Source organism: Pseudochaenichthys georgianus, chromosome 16 (assembly GCF_902827115.2).
Source record: "Pseudochaenichthys georgianus chromosome 16, fPseGeo1.2, whole genome shotgun sequence".
Lineage (NCBI taxonomy): Eukaryota > Metazoa > Chordata > Actinopteri > Perciformes > Channichthyidae > Pseudochaenichthys > Pseudochaenichthys georgianus.
In genome coordinates this window covers 43,154,003-43,167,470 of record NC_047518.2, presented here as the reverse complement: position 1 = coordinate 43,167,470, position 13,468 = coordinate 43,154,003, and positions in this window count along the sequence as shown.

Sequence of the window (13,468 nt, the reverse complement as noted above, 5' to 3'; positions counted from 1 at the left end):
ATGAAATATATAATAATAATTGAACTACATCCTTTCGAACTGCTAGTCACATCCTCATGTAAATGGAAATTTATCAAGTTCATTTTTATTTATCGTACGATAAGTCAATAATTGCTTATCGCGACAGGCACACAATAAACAATGGAAACAAACATGTGTTTGACTTTCATTAGTGAATGAGACTGTGTGTCCTATAGTCTGTGTCCAATATTGTGTATTGTATATATTGTATATATCCTATATCCTATATATATGCTAAGGTCCCGCTACTGACACGATAGCAGTAATTTAGTGTGCATATGTGTAATTAAACCCATGATATCAAAATCTCACTCCAGCCAGGAACCCAAAGTTGGCAACCCTGATGACCAGTCCCTCTTTACATACAGGGATACAAACCGGAGGAGCCAGGCATGGGGGGGAGGTGGCAGAGAGAGTGGGTGAAACTGGTAGGTTTTCGCCTGTTTGGGGAGTTTATATCCAGTGTACTTCGTGTGAATGGACAGCTAGCAAGCATAGACAGTATATCTAGCCAGCATGGATGTAGCATGAGCTTTGCTTTGTATGTCCGGGGCGGGACATTCATGTGGTTGGTTGTTGGTCGCGTTGACTCCCCAAGCTCAAGACACGCCTACGGCCAAGCAACAACGCACGCCGCCGTGTGTAGGCTCCGTAAAGATAAAGAAATACTGTACAGTACATTAGCTGTAGTTACCAGGTACTACACTTTGTAGATTGCAGGTTTAAACGCCTAACATACAGTATGCAAAAATCACATAATATGTTGAACTCGATACATGTATTTTCTTTCTGCTTACGTTTATTCTAAATGTGTCATTATTTAGTCACAGTAGTTGCTGAGACAAAATGCAGCACAATCGAACGAGGCGAGCCACTTTTAAATCACCTGTATGCATAATTTCAACAGCGCCAAGGTCACATGGGACTCGCTCCAGTAGCAGGTCATACAGCTCTGTGGAAATGTGTGCGCTTCACTTAAATGCTTCCCTTCATTTCCCCCTTTTGATTCGACGACTGGCGCAATAAGCCCAGCCGGCGCCGCCTGATGACTTTGGCTGTGAAGGGTAATTGATTGGCGGGGATTATCCCCATCGAGTCACCTGCTGATGGAGCTGAATGACAGAGGTGAGGCCGTCTGCAACCAGAGAGCAGCAGCTCGTCTGCAGAGGGACGCTCAACGTGTCTCGTGAGGAGGACAGTTGCTGAATGTCAAATATTTGTTCGCTTCTCACATGGACAGTGTTTAAAAACGTTGACCCTGAGCCGTCCTTTACCAAAGGTGGGAAGTCGTGGAGGACAAATACTTCGTTACTGAACTTAAGTACATTTCTCTGGAATCAGTACTTTACTCCACTACTTATTTTTCTGACGACTTTCTACTTCTCACATGTTGAACACAGATACCTGTACTTTCTACTTCTCTACATGTTGAACTCAAATACCTGTACTTTCTACTTCTTACATGTTGAACTCAAATACCTGTACTTTCTACTTCTTACATGTTGAACTCAAATACCTGTACTTTCTACTTCTTACATGTTGAACTCAAATACCTGTACTTTCTACTTCTTACATGTTGAACACAAATACCTGTACTTTCTACTTCTTACATGTTGAACACAAATACCTGTACTTTCTACTTCTTACATGTTGAACACAAATACCTGTTCTTTCTACTTCTTACATGTTGAACACAAATACCTGTACTTTCTACTTCTTACATGTTGAACACAAATACCTGTACTTTCTACTTCTTACATGTTGAACCCAAATACCTGTACTTTCTACTTCTTACATGTTGAACACAAATACCTGTACTTTCTACTTCTTACATGTTGAACACAAATACCTGTACTTTCTACTTCTTACATGTTGAACACAAATACCTGTACTTTCTACTTCTTACATGTTGAACTCAAATACCTGTACTTTCTACTTCTTAAGCGGCCTCAAGCGGCCAGGCCAGTTTTTGGTGGCCTTTCGTGGTTCTATCAGGCCAGGGCTGAACTAGTGACGTCAACACTCTCGACTGCTGATTGGTCAGAGAGAATCGTCAGAGAGAATCGTCACAAGATCGCGCGCGAGATCATCTCTAGCGTCGCATTTATATTTAGAAGCAAGCTTGCAGCATTTTTGTAAACGGAGGAGCTACAAAAATGGCAACGTCAAAGAAAAGCACACAGTGGTCGACCGAGGAGGTGACGACGTTCCTACATCTCATTGGGGATGAGAAAATCCAGCGGGAGCTCGACGGAACAACAAAGCCGATCGCCCCGCCTACACTGCGTTGCTATAGTAACTACCCCAGGTCCTAAACTGTAATGGGAATGCGCCACGGCCTCGGACGGCCAGCGAGGCAGCCCGAGGGCTGAGCGAGGACACTTAGACGGGGCTACCCCGCTGCAGTGGAAATGTGCCATAACAATCCCCAAATGAGTACCAAATTAAAACCGTCATAAATGCCATATTTTGTCACCATGTTCTCTACTTTAGTTTCGCCCTAAGTGAATGGAAATGTGTTTCTTTATCTCTTAAAGCTTCTTAATAGACACTTGAAGATGTTCAGCATATTTAATGAAGGGGATGTACTTGCGTGTCTTTTGCGATTTCTGGGTTGTGTTATTTATTTGTTTATCTGGCAGGGACAGCGCACACTAATGAACACTCAAAACATGAAGAGTGCCGGATTTAGCTTTGAGCTACTTTCCATCCCTCACATCAAACATTAAGAAAATGAAAATGACAAACACAGCAGTACGAATACATACAATGCAAGAAAAGTGCAAGAGTAGAATACCCAAGTATTTAGGACATGGTCATACACAAGCAGCATCAAGTGCAAGAGAAGACACCCCTGTATTAAAGTGCATTTAGTGGTGATCGCACGTCTGTTTGTTTCTCAACCAACTTATTTCAAGTCGCCTTTTTAAACGAGGCTCTGCTTAGCTTTTTGGGGTAAATAGAAATGGTCTGCAAAAATTACAATTCCAAAGTTCCCTCTCTCTCTTAATGCTTCCAAGGCAAGGCAAGTTTATTTATGTAACACTTTTCTGTACGCGACAATTCAAAGTGCTTTACAAAACAAATTAAAAGACTTTTTAGGAATAAATACATTAAAAACACAATACATATTTAAAAGGCCCACTGTAGTTCGAATACGAGCAGCTCAACTAAAAGCAGCCAAAGAGATATGTTTTTAGTCTCGATTTAAAAATAGTAAGCGTTTCTGCGGACGTGCACGATTTGGGTCGTTTGTTCCAGAGTGTCGGGGCTTCCATTGGACTCCTTTGTTTACTTCTTTAACATAGTGACATTACTATAAAAAAATGTCCATTAAATAGCGCTCCAACACATTGTAGGTCAGGGATGTCAAACTCAAGGCCCGGGGGCCAAATCCGGCCCGCGACTTCATTTGATGTGGCCCGCAAGAGCTTGCAAAGAATATAATACGTTTATTATACGGTTACATGCCACTTTACAGAAGCAGGTTGCCCATAAACTACATGTCCCACGATGCATCTCGTTTTGTGACATGCACACTGAAGAGACTTGCAATTATTTGCCCTGGACTTCTGCTTTCAGACGTAGTTAATTACTAAGTTATTACCCGATCCGATAATAATCCAATTCAGAGGCATTAATGTCATATAATACATTATTTTATATATATTATATATTTGTATATGTATATTTATATAGTTACCACTGGCCCTTTGAGTGCAACCATAATGCTAATATGGCCCGCGATTAAATTGAGTTTGACACCCCTGTTGTAGGTGATAGGCTAAGGGGCGGGACATCTCGAAGCGGTTGACCAATCACGACAGAGCCGGCCAGCTAACCAATCAGAGCAGACTGGGCTGAGGGTGAAAAGATGACCAATTAGGAAAAGTTAGAAAGTGTTTCAACTTTCCTGATTCATTTCTAATTGCACTGAAACTAGCATCTAAACTCAACCTTCCTGCGAACAAAAAGAAGTCATAGCTTAGTGAGTGATGTGTGAAAAGCAGACCTCTGTGTGGCTTTCCCTTTCTTTCCTCTTTAATGCCGTCTCTCCGCTGGCTGTGAATCCCCCCTGCTGCCCATCAGCCGGGCAACATAATTAGAGAGCTTACAACAACAGTATCCACCCGACGGGACTCAGCACACACGACTGCTTCGTCCACTGCCATTACAGACTTGAGACGCCACCTCAATTCACTCCGCCTCCACTTCAAGTTGCCCCTCTGTCTTTGAAGGAGCATTTCTCACCCCCTCGTTCTTCAGCCGAGGCCTGAGGGAAGCAGCTGGACTCCGCCGAGGCGAGACGGCGAACAAACAGACAAATCAGAGAGGCCTAATTGTTTTGTAATGTGCTCGACTGCGGGGCGGGGGGCTGGTGGAGTGTGTGTGTGTGTGTGTGTGTGTGTGTGTGTGTGTGTGGGTGTGTGTGTGTGTGTGTGTGTGTGTGTGTGTGTGTGTGTGTGTGTGTGTGTGTGTGTGTGTGTGTGTGTGCGTGTGCGTGTGTGTGTGTGTTTTTCCTGATCTTATTTTTTATTTTTATGTTTTTGTGTGAGTGAGGGTAGAATTACATTCAAGATTTCAAAAAAACAAAGAAATTAATTGGCAACCAAATTTGACTTTTATTAATTAATACTTCATCCCCAAATCCCCAAACACTGACCAAACCTCCCCTCCCCCGTCCCACATGCCTCCCTTCCCAAACTGACACACACACTTTCCTGATGTGTGTGTGTGTGTGTATGAAGGTCTGTTTGATTGGTGTAATTGCAAGCACAGAACGAGGATGTTGTGATTCAACTTTGTTTTCATTAAATATCACTCTCTTTAGAGCAGAACATAATTATTGGATGATTATCTTAATCTTCTGGTCCGGGGAGAAGGTTAAACAGCATGTCACCTGTTTTCTTTTAGTCTTCATGATGTGTTTTTCTGTCAGCTTCATTCCTTTTGCTCGTATTCACAAGAACCCTCTCAGTAATCTGAGATATTTACGAGTTCTTCTACAGGAATATCACTTTGATCCTTTCAATCCTCACTTTATCTTGCTTGTTACTCTGATGAACTTTGATTCAAAGCTGATTCAGCTGCCGCTTTGCAAAAGCCTGTGATGTAAAGTATATATTTTCTTTTAGAAATAATAAGATACTTATTTTTGTAGCTATTTCCTCCATTGGTCTTTCAAGCGAGAAAATTACTACCTGTAGTGCTAATAGTGCTTCAGATGCATGCTGGGAAATTTTTTTTTGCCGATGTGAAAGTACATATTGGGTGTTTCTCAATCGCGAGGATGCTGGCTTGGTAGTCACGTACTTCCAAGTCACTTCCTTCAGAAACGAAGCAAGTAGCTTCCAAGCCACGGCTTCGGAGATCGAAGAAGAATGGAACAGGCTAACAAGTGTGCTACTCTCTCTAACGGTTTCAACATAAACTGTACCGAAAATAAATACCTCACGATGTCTATCTAATTATGAACTTGCTTTAGTTTCACGGAACACATTTTTGGTGATAACAAACAAAGTAACAAAGTAGCATATTTACCAACACGTGTTCTACGCCACTACATACTTACATTTAAATGTGTGCTGCTGCTGCGTCGGTTCAGCCATTCTCCGCAAGGGTTTTTGAAATTGGTCCGTGCGCAAAGCATTGTGGGGATTTTAAGGACGCGAATTCTACCCATGTGCAGCCTCGAAATTTCCCCCAAACCATGGAAGCGGCCTCGGTGGAATTCCAAGTATGCTGGAGATTGGAACGGTCAATCAATCAATGTTTATTTATATCGCCCAATATCACAAAGTGACATTTGTCTCAGTGGACTTCACAGTGTGTACAGAATATCAGTATGACAATACGACACCCTCTGTCCTTAGACCCTCTGTCCATAGACGCTCTGTCCTTAGACCCTCTGTCCTTAGACCCTCTGTCCTTAGACCCTCACATCGTACAAGGAAACACTTCCAGAGAAAACCCAGTTTAAAGGGAACATGGGAGAAACCTCAGGGAGAGCAACAGAGGAGGGATCCCTCTCCCAGGACGGACAGACGTGCAATAGATGCCGTGTAAACAGTCCTTCGGCGGCACTCGATGACGTAGCATCCTTGAAATATTGGCTTGGAAGCCAGTATCCTCGAGATTGAGAAACGGCCACTGTAAGATGAGCTGCAGGCGAACTTTATGAATCAACATGACACATTATTCTGTAATAGCTGTTAAAGTTGTTATACATTCATTCATAACTTATAATAACCCTTTCTCTTTTCCTCCGCACCCAAATCTTTTAAAAACGGCGGTACAATGAGCGGAAACAGATTTGCTGCCGATATTACGTAATTTCGGTTGGTGGACGAGTGTGTCGGCCGCGAACGAGCCGTTTTTTTGCTATTTTTGTTAAGTAATACAAGACAGAATGATGATGATGTTCTCCGTGCTACAGCTGCTCCGTGCATGCATTCAGTGACATGTAATATGCAAGGATTAGAGACGGTTGGATGCTGCTGTTTTGAGCATTGCAATATATTTATTTTCACTATGTTATTTATTTATGATTATCCTGAGGCAAAGATTTGATGTCAGCTGTTGCTGTCTTTTTTCTAGAGTTAATACTGAAATAGAGCCCTGCTGTTTTGTCAGGGCGTTTTCTTTAAATATAATTTTAAAATGTCGATACAGTAGCCCCTTTTTTTAAATGTCTATGCTTACGTTTATATAGGTGTTGCTATCCGCTTTGTGTAGCGTGGTTCTACAAGCAAGCCAGTGCATGCATCGGGTGGTATCAGAGAGTCACACGGGTCTGTAAATGCAATGAAAACATTTGGCCACAGCAAATATAATTTTTACTTTTGAATACTTCAGTACAAAGGATGTATTGAATAATTTAAGTGATATGTGTACACATATAAATAATTCATTAGTCAAAACAGGGCTACATTTGATTTCATTATAAAAGGTATAATATGTGGTAATCTGAAGAGCCGTTTGGGAGCCGAAAGAGCCGGCTCTTCTTGGTGAGCCAAGCCGAATGATCCGGCTCACCAGGAAGAGCCGGAATTCCCATCACTATGGCGGACCCACAGAGAGTTGCTATCCGAATCAATGCCTGACGTGTTTTCGACGTAATATCGTCTTTGTTTACATTAGCAAGCCTCACTAACACTCAGAGCTAACCTGCACTGTCGAGCACATGTGTTTAAAAAGCAGGAAATAAAGAAAGGAACTCACCTTGTGATAAACCCGCAAGAGAAAAAGCATTTGAGCTCCATGCTGTTTCAGAAGTAATCCTTGACGTGGTTTAAACAGGATGGCGTTTTATCACAGCAGAATTTTACTTTATCTCCGGTTGAATTCTGATCAGGCTTTAGCTCCGCCTCCTCTTTTAATTTGTTTTCATTACATTACATTACATTGCATTTAGCTGACGCTTTTATCCAAAGCGACTTACAATAAGTACATTCCACCAGGAAGACACAACCTTGAAGAAAACAGAATCAGAAAGTACATCAGGTTTCATAGAGCCAAGTATTTCAAGTGCTGCTCAACTGGCTTTAGATAAGCCAGTCCTTTGTTAGTATATAAGTGCTTTGTTAGCAGTTCTTTGTTGGTAATTCTATCGCTCGAAGTGGAGTCCAAAGAGATGAGTTTTCAGTCTGCGCCGGAAGGTGTGTAAGCTTTCTGCTGTCCTGATGTCAATGGGGAGCTCATTCCACCATCTTGGAGCCAGGATAGCAAACCCACGTGTTTCTGCTGATGGGAACTTGGGTCCCCCTCGCAGCGAGGGTGCAGCGAGTCGTTTGATTGATGCAGAGCATAGAGCACGTGCTGGGGTGTACGGTTTAACCATGTCCTGGATGTAGGAAGGGCCAGATCCATTCGCAGCATGGTACGCAAGCACCATTGTCTTGAAGTGGATTCTAGCAGTTACCGGAAGCCAGTGCAGGGAGCGGAGGAGCGGCGTGGTGTGGGAGAATTTAGGAAGGTTGAAGACCAGACGAGCCGCTACATTCTGGATGAGCTGCAGAGGTCGGATGGCACATGCAGGTAGACCAGCCAGGAGGGAGTTGCAGTAGTCTAGGCGTGAGATGACGAGAGCCTGGACCAGAACCTGCGTGGCTTTCTGGGTCAGCTGGGGACGCATCCTCCTGATGTTGTTTTCAAGCTAAGGACCCCAAATCCGCGTTTCTCTAACATCTGGAATAGAGGGATATAATATGAGGGATTTCTAAAATGCATGATCTGTTTGTATTTTGAGAAAAACACATCATCGACGTGTTTTTATATATGTTTTATATATCTGAGACCTATAATATAGGCCTTCAAATAGCATGATAGGAGACCTTTAATTAAATGTATTATGTCAACAGAATTCACATAACTGTATTAGGTTAGTTACAAGCAATACTATTAAGTAAATACAAAAGCATTAGGTTTAACTTCATTGCTTTCAACTAACCTAATACAGAAACTGACATTTGTTGACACAATATATTTACTTAAAGTCAACATTTCAGTTTTTTCAGTGCAGTATTTCAATATTTTTGTTAGAAAGTAAAGTAGAGAGAAATTAAAAAAAGTCAGGGATCAACAGAGTCAGACCTTTGGAAATCAATCCCATATTTTTCGTAAGCTTTTTCTTTAAAATGAATTATCTAAAAAAAAAAAACTGACCAATGCCACTACAATAAAAAATGTGCACAACCAACTTTAATTACATTTATTTGGTCGACAGGTTGTACAAATTATATTGGGTTAGTTTAAAGCCAAAATGTTACGTTTGTATACTTGTTTAATAGGAACATAACAATTGTGAATTGAGCCAACGAAAATGTTTTTACTTCTGATCAACAAGAGATATTAACCTGAAATAAGTAAGATATGTTACGTGGACTTAAAGGGCCCACGTCATGCTTTTCCGGTTGTTACCCGTCCCCTTGTGTTATGAAGGTTTTTCTGCATGTGAGCGGTCTGCAGAGTCACAAACCCTCAAAGTGCACCCTGTAGCGAGTACAACTCTAACACAGAAAGACCTGTCTGCTGCCCCAGAACGCCTCGTTGGACATTTCTCTTTTTCCATTGTTTGCTTTCTGGGTTCTGTGACGTGTGAAAACCCAGATCAACAACAAATGACCGGATTGGCCCAAATGGACCAATCCGTGGAGCCCCTCCCACACCAGGACCCCTTGGCTAACTAACAGGAAGTCCCATTGACTTGAACGCTCCCTGAACGCTGGTAGTAGACGAGTTGGGGTGGCGGAGAAATGCTCTCCACAAACCCATTCTCACAGCGTTAGAAACCTTTCTCTTTCTCAATATCAAGCCACACTTATTGTTTTTACTTCGGCTGTGAGTATTTGTGTGTGCTCAGGACGAGTTTCGCTTGTTCTCGATCGCCGACCCGGAAACCTGTCCGCCACTCGCAGCAGCAACGTCCTGACCAATCAGAGCACACTGGGCTCACAGAGAGGAGGGGGGGCAGGAGCTCCAACAAGCCTTTAGGACAGAGAGTGAATACCTGATGAATAAATGTGATTTTGGAAAATTGCACAATTTAAATCTATTCCAGTAGACCTCAACAATGGAAATATGATCAGTAGAAATGGCCATGACATGGGACCTTTAAATAATATATTACCAGGCTACATATTTTACACTTGTCCTTCCAACACTATATTATTAGTAATGTCATTCTCATTCACTTTTTTGAATGTACAATGTCTTTAAAACGTGTCTGCTTCCAACTATTATATATTTTACATTATCAAATGCTTTAGACCACAACAATTAATTTCTATATTCTTTTTTAATTACTAAAAGGAGACTATCAAAAGGTTTACATGTGGTTTTCTTTCAATGATTGATCTAATTATATGTTCCGCTGACAACAAAGCATCTTCCATTCGTCGCATTGCATCGAAAGGACACGCTGGAAACCGTATCTCACACTTCAAAGCTCTCACGCACCAACAGCTTCATGGCTCTAGCAATGGCTTAATTATAATGGCGTAACCACTTTTAGCAAAGCGTCTGTCATGTTGCGTAGACATTAGGCAAACTGCCAAATGTTGTATTTCTGCAGAGCTGCTTCTAAAGCTTCGGAAAGGCGGATGAATAAAACTACTGCGGAGCAAAATATCTTTAGAAAAAGATTAAAAGCTTCCATTAATGTGTGAATTACTTCTGATTCATCAACATTAAAAGCAACAATTAAATCACTTGGCATTTCAATGACATTTATTTTGTCGTCATTAAACACTTTGATTGATCACATTAAGGCTCCTTTTGCATTCTAGATCATAAGTGGAGACATTCATTAATTAATTAATAGCGAGTGAAGTCACCCTCCATTACTAACGAGCTCAACCATTATAAAAATACTTGATATGTTATGATCTAAAAGGAAAGTAAGGATCCAAAAGGTGAAAGTGTTTGGACCTATGTCCCCTGCCCTTAAAGCTAACGCCAAAACAGAAAGTTATATATTAATTTCATCAATTTAAGACAGGGATTTTTCACTGAGGGCCATATGCAGAAAAATATACAAAGGGCAGGGCCACTCACTAGAGGAGAGGTATATTGCCTAATATATATATATAATATAAGTAAACAAAATCAATCAAATGTAGGTAAATAACGCTTGATACTTGAATATGCTTAAGAAAACAAAAAGCCCATATCACAGCTCTCCATAGGGTTTCATTTATTTTGTCAGCCACGGACACCCGGGTGTAAATAGCATTGATAGCTACGGACACCCGGGGTGCTTCTCAATGTCAAGGAAGGATCCTTCAGAGCTACGTCATCGAATCTCGCCGAAGGACTGTTCCAATGTCCAGGATCCTTGGAATTCTATCGAGGACTGAATCCTTTGTTGCAAGAAATGTCGAGGCTGCTCATGTGTATCCTCGGCGGTCTTAAATTACCCACAATTCTTTGCGCAGGGACCGATTTCCAAAATCTTTGGCAGAACATGGCTGAATCCATTTAAATGTAAGTATGTTCTTTTTAGAGATATTTCCTCCTTTGGCCTTTCAAGCGAGCAGATTACTACCTGTAGTGCTAATTGTACTTCAGATGCATGCTGGGAAAACATTTGTTGCCGATGTGAAAGTACATACTGTAAATTCAGCTGCAGGCGAACTTTATGAATCAACATGACAGATTATTCTGTAATGGCTGTTGAGTTTTAAGATAAGATAAGATGATCCTTTATTAATCCCCGAGGGGAAATTCAGTTGTACAAAAGCAGCAACAGGGTAAGCGTGAAAAATAGTACAGCAAAGATTCACACAGATCAATAAAATCTAAAATCTAAAATAAATAACATAAAATCAAGGAAATAATGATAATAATAATAAAAGACTATAAAAATAGGAGATATTTTTATAGTCTTTTATTATTATTATCCCGTATTTTTGCCCGTGTGAACGCAAACCGAACCTTCTGAAAAATGAAACACTGGAACAAACTGTCGTCTGGTGCGCACCAGAGAAGTGACTATTAGGTTTGAATGAGACCTTAGAGCGCTTTGCACCTAAATAAATAATTAAAATGAACCTTGTTTTGACTTTGCCTCTTTTGGTGATATTTGTGGTGGATGCTACAATGTGCAATATGTGTAAAAAGGTTTGCAGACATCAAATATGATATGAATACAAATTGTATTATTGATTGGGGCTGGTGATTTTATGATTTTCTTATGGCTGCTTATCCTCCAGGACTTTTTCAAGGCTGCAAACAGAAGGAGAACATGTTAGGTTAGTTTAGTGGTTCTGTCCTGGAGAGATGATCATTTTACAAAATACAGGTACTCAAGTACATCTTCGCAAATCAGTTATGAGTCTTCAAACAAGTCGCGCTCAATTTAAGGCGGGGCCTTGCATATGACGCACACCTGCACACTTGCTAGCCTGTTCCATTATTCGTTCTCCGAATTCTAGGACGGGGTGCTACTATTTCAAGCATACTACGTCATTGAGTGCCGCCGAAGGACTGTTCCAATGTCCAGCATACTTGGAATTCTACCGAGCCCGGCGTACTTCGTTTGGAGAAATTTCGAGGCTGCACATGCAACCCAATCTCATGGCATTTCGTGTTCACCAACACGATGTTCCCCTTTTTTTCGTGTTGCACAGCACGATTTTAAAAGCAATGTATTTCTACTGGTAATGTGTTTCGTACCTGCAGGCTGCAGCACGTCTTTTTCTCCGGTCGGGTCGTGGAAGACCGGAAGCTGTGTGGTTCATAAAAACATGTTCTTACTCAAAAAGAATAACAAATTAGAAGGAAAAAAAGATTTCAAAAATACATATTTCAGTATCCTGAGGCTCTGAGCCCGATTTATTTTCCTCACAGACGGCAACAAAAGTCCGAAATTATACGATTTAAAATAAAAGCAATAATTGTGGCTTGATATTGAGTAAGAACATGTTTTTATGAACCACACAGCTTCCGGTCTTCCACGACCCGACCGGAGAAAAAGACGTGATGCACACGTTACCAGTAGAAATACATTGCTTTTAAAATCGTGCTGTGCAACACGAAAAAAAGGGGAAAATCGTGTTGGTGAACACGAATCAATAGATTAAAAATCGTGTTGGTGAACACGAAATGCCATGAGACTGGGTTGGCACATGTAGACTCCACGGTCTTAAAATCCCTACAATGCTTTGCGCATGGACCAATTTCCCCAAATCTGTGGCGGAAAATGTAAGGCGGGGCCTCTCATATGAAGCACACCTGCACACTTGCTAGCCTGTTCCACTCTTTGTTTTCCGAATGCCAGGAAGTATTCTTGCCTCGCTTCTGAAGCAAGACGCTCGGAAAACATGTGCTACCAAGCAAGCGTACTCGACTTTGAGAAACAGCCCGGGTGTAAATAGCATTGTTAGCTACGGACACCCGGGTGTAAATAGTATTGTTAGCCACGGACACCCGGGTGTAAATAGCATTGTTAGCCACGGACACCCGGGTGTAAATAGCATTGTTAGCCACGGACACCCGGGTGTAAATAGCATTGTTAGCCACGGACACCCGGGTGTAAATAGCATTGTTAGCCACGGACACCCGGGTGTAAATAGCATTGTTAGCCACGGACACCCGGGTGTAAATAGCATTGTTAGCCACGGACACCCGGGTGTAAATAGCATTGTTAGCCACGGACACCCGGGTGTAAATAGCATTGTTAGCCACGGACACCCGGGTGTAAATAGCATTGTTAGCCACGGACACCCGGGTGTAAATAGCATTGTTAGCCACGGACACCCGGGTGTAAATAGCATTGTTAGCCACGGACACCCGGGTGTAAATAGCATTGTTAGCCACGGACACCTGGGTGTAAATAGCATTGTTAGCCACGGACACCCGGGTGTAAATAGCATTGTTAGCGACGGGCACCCGGGTGTAAATAGCATTGTTAGCGACGGGCACCCGGGTGTAAATAGCATTGTTAGCC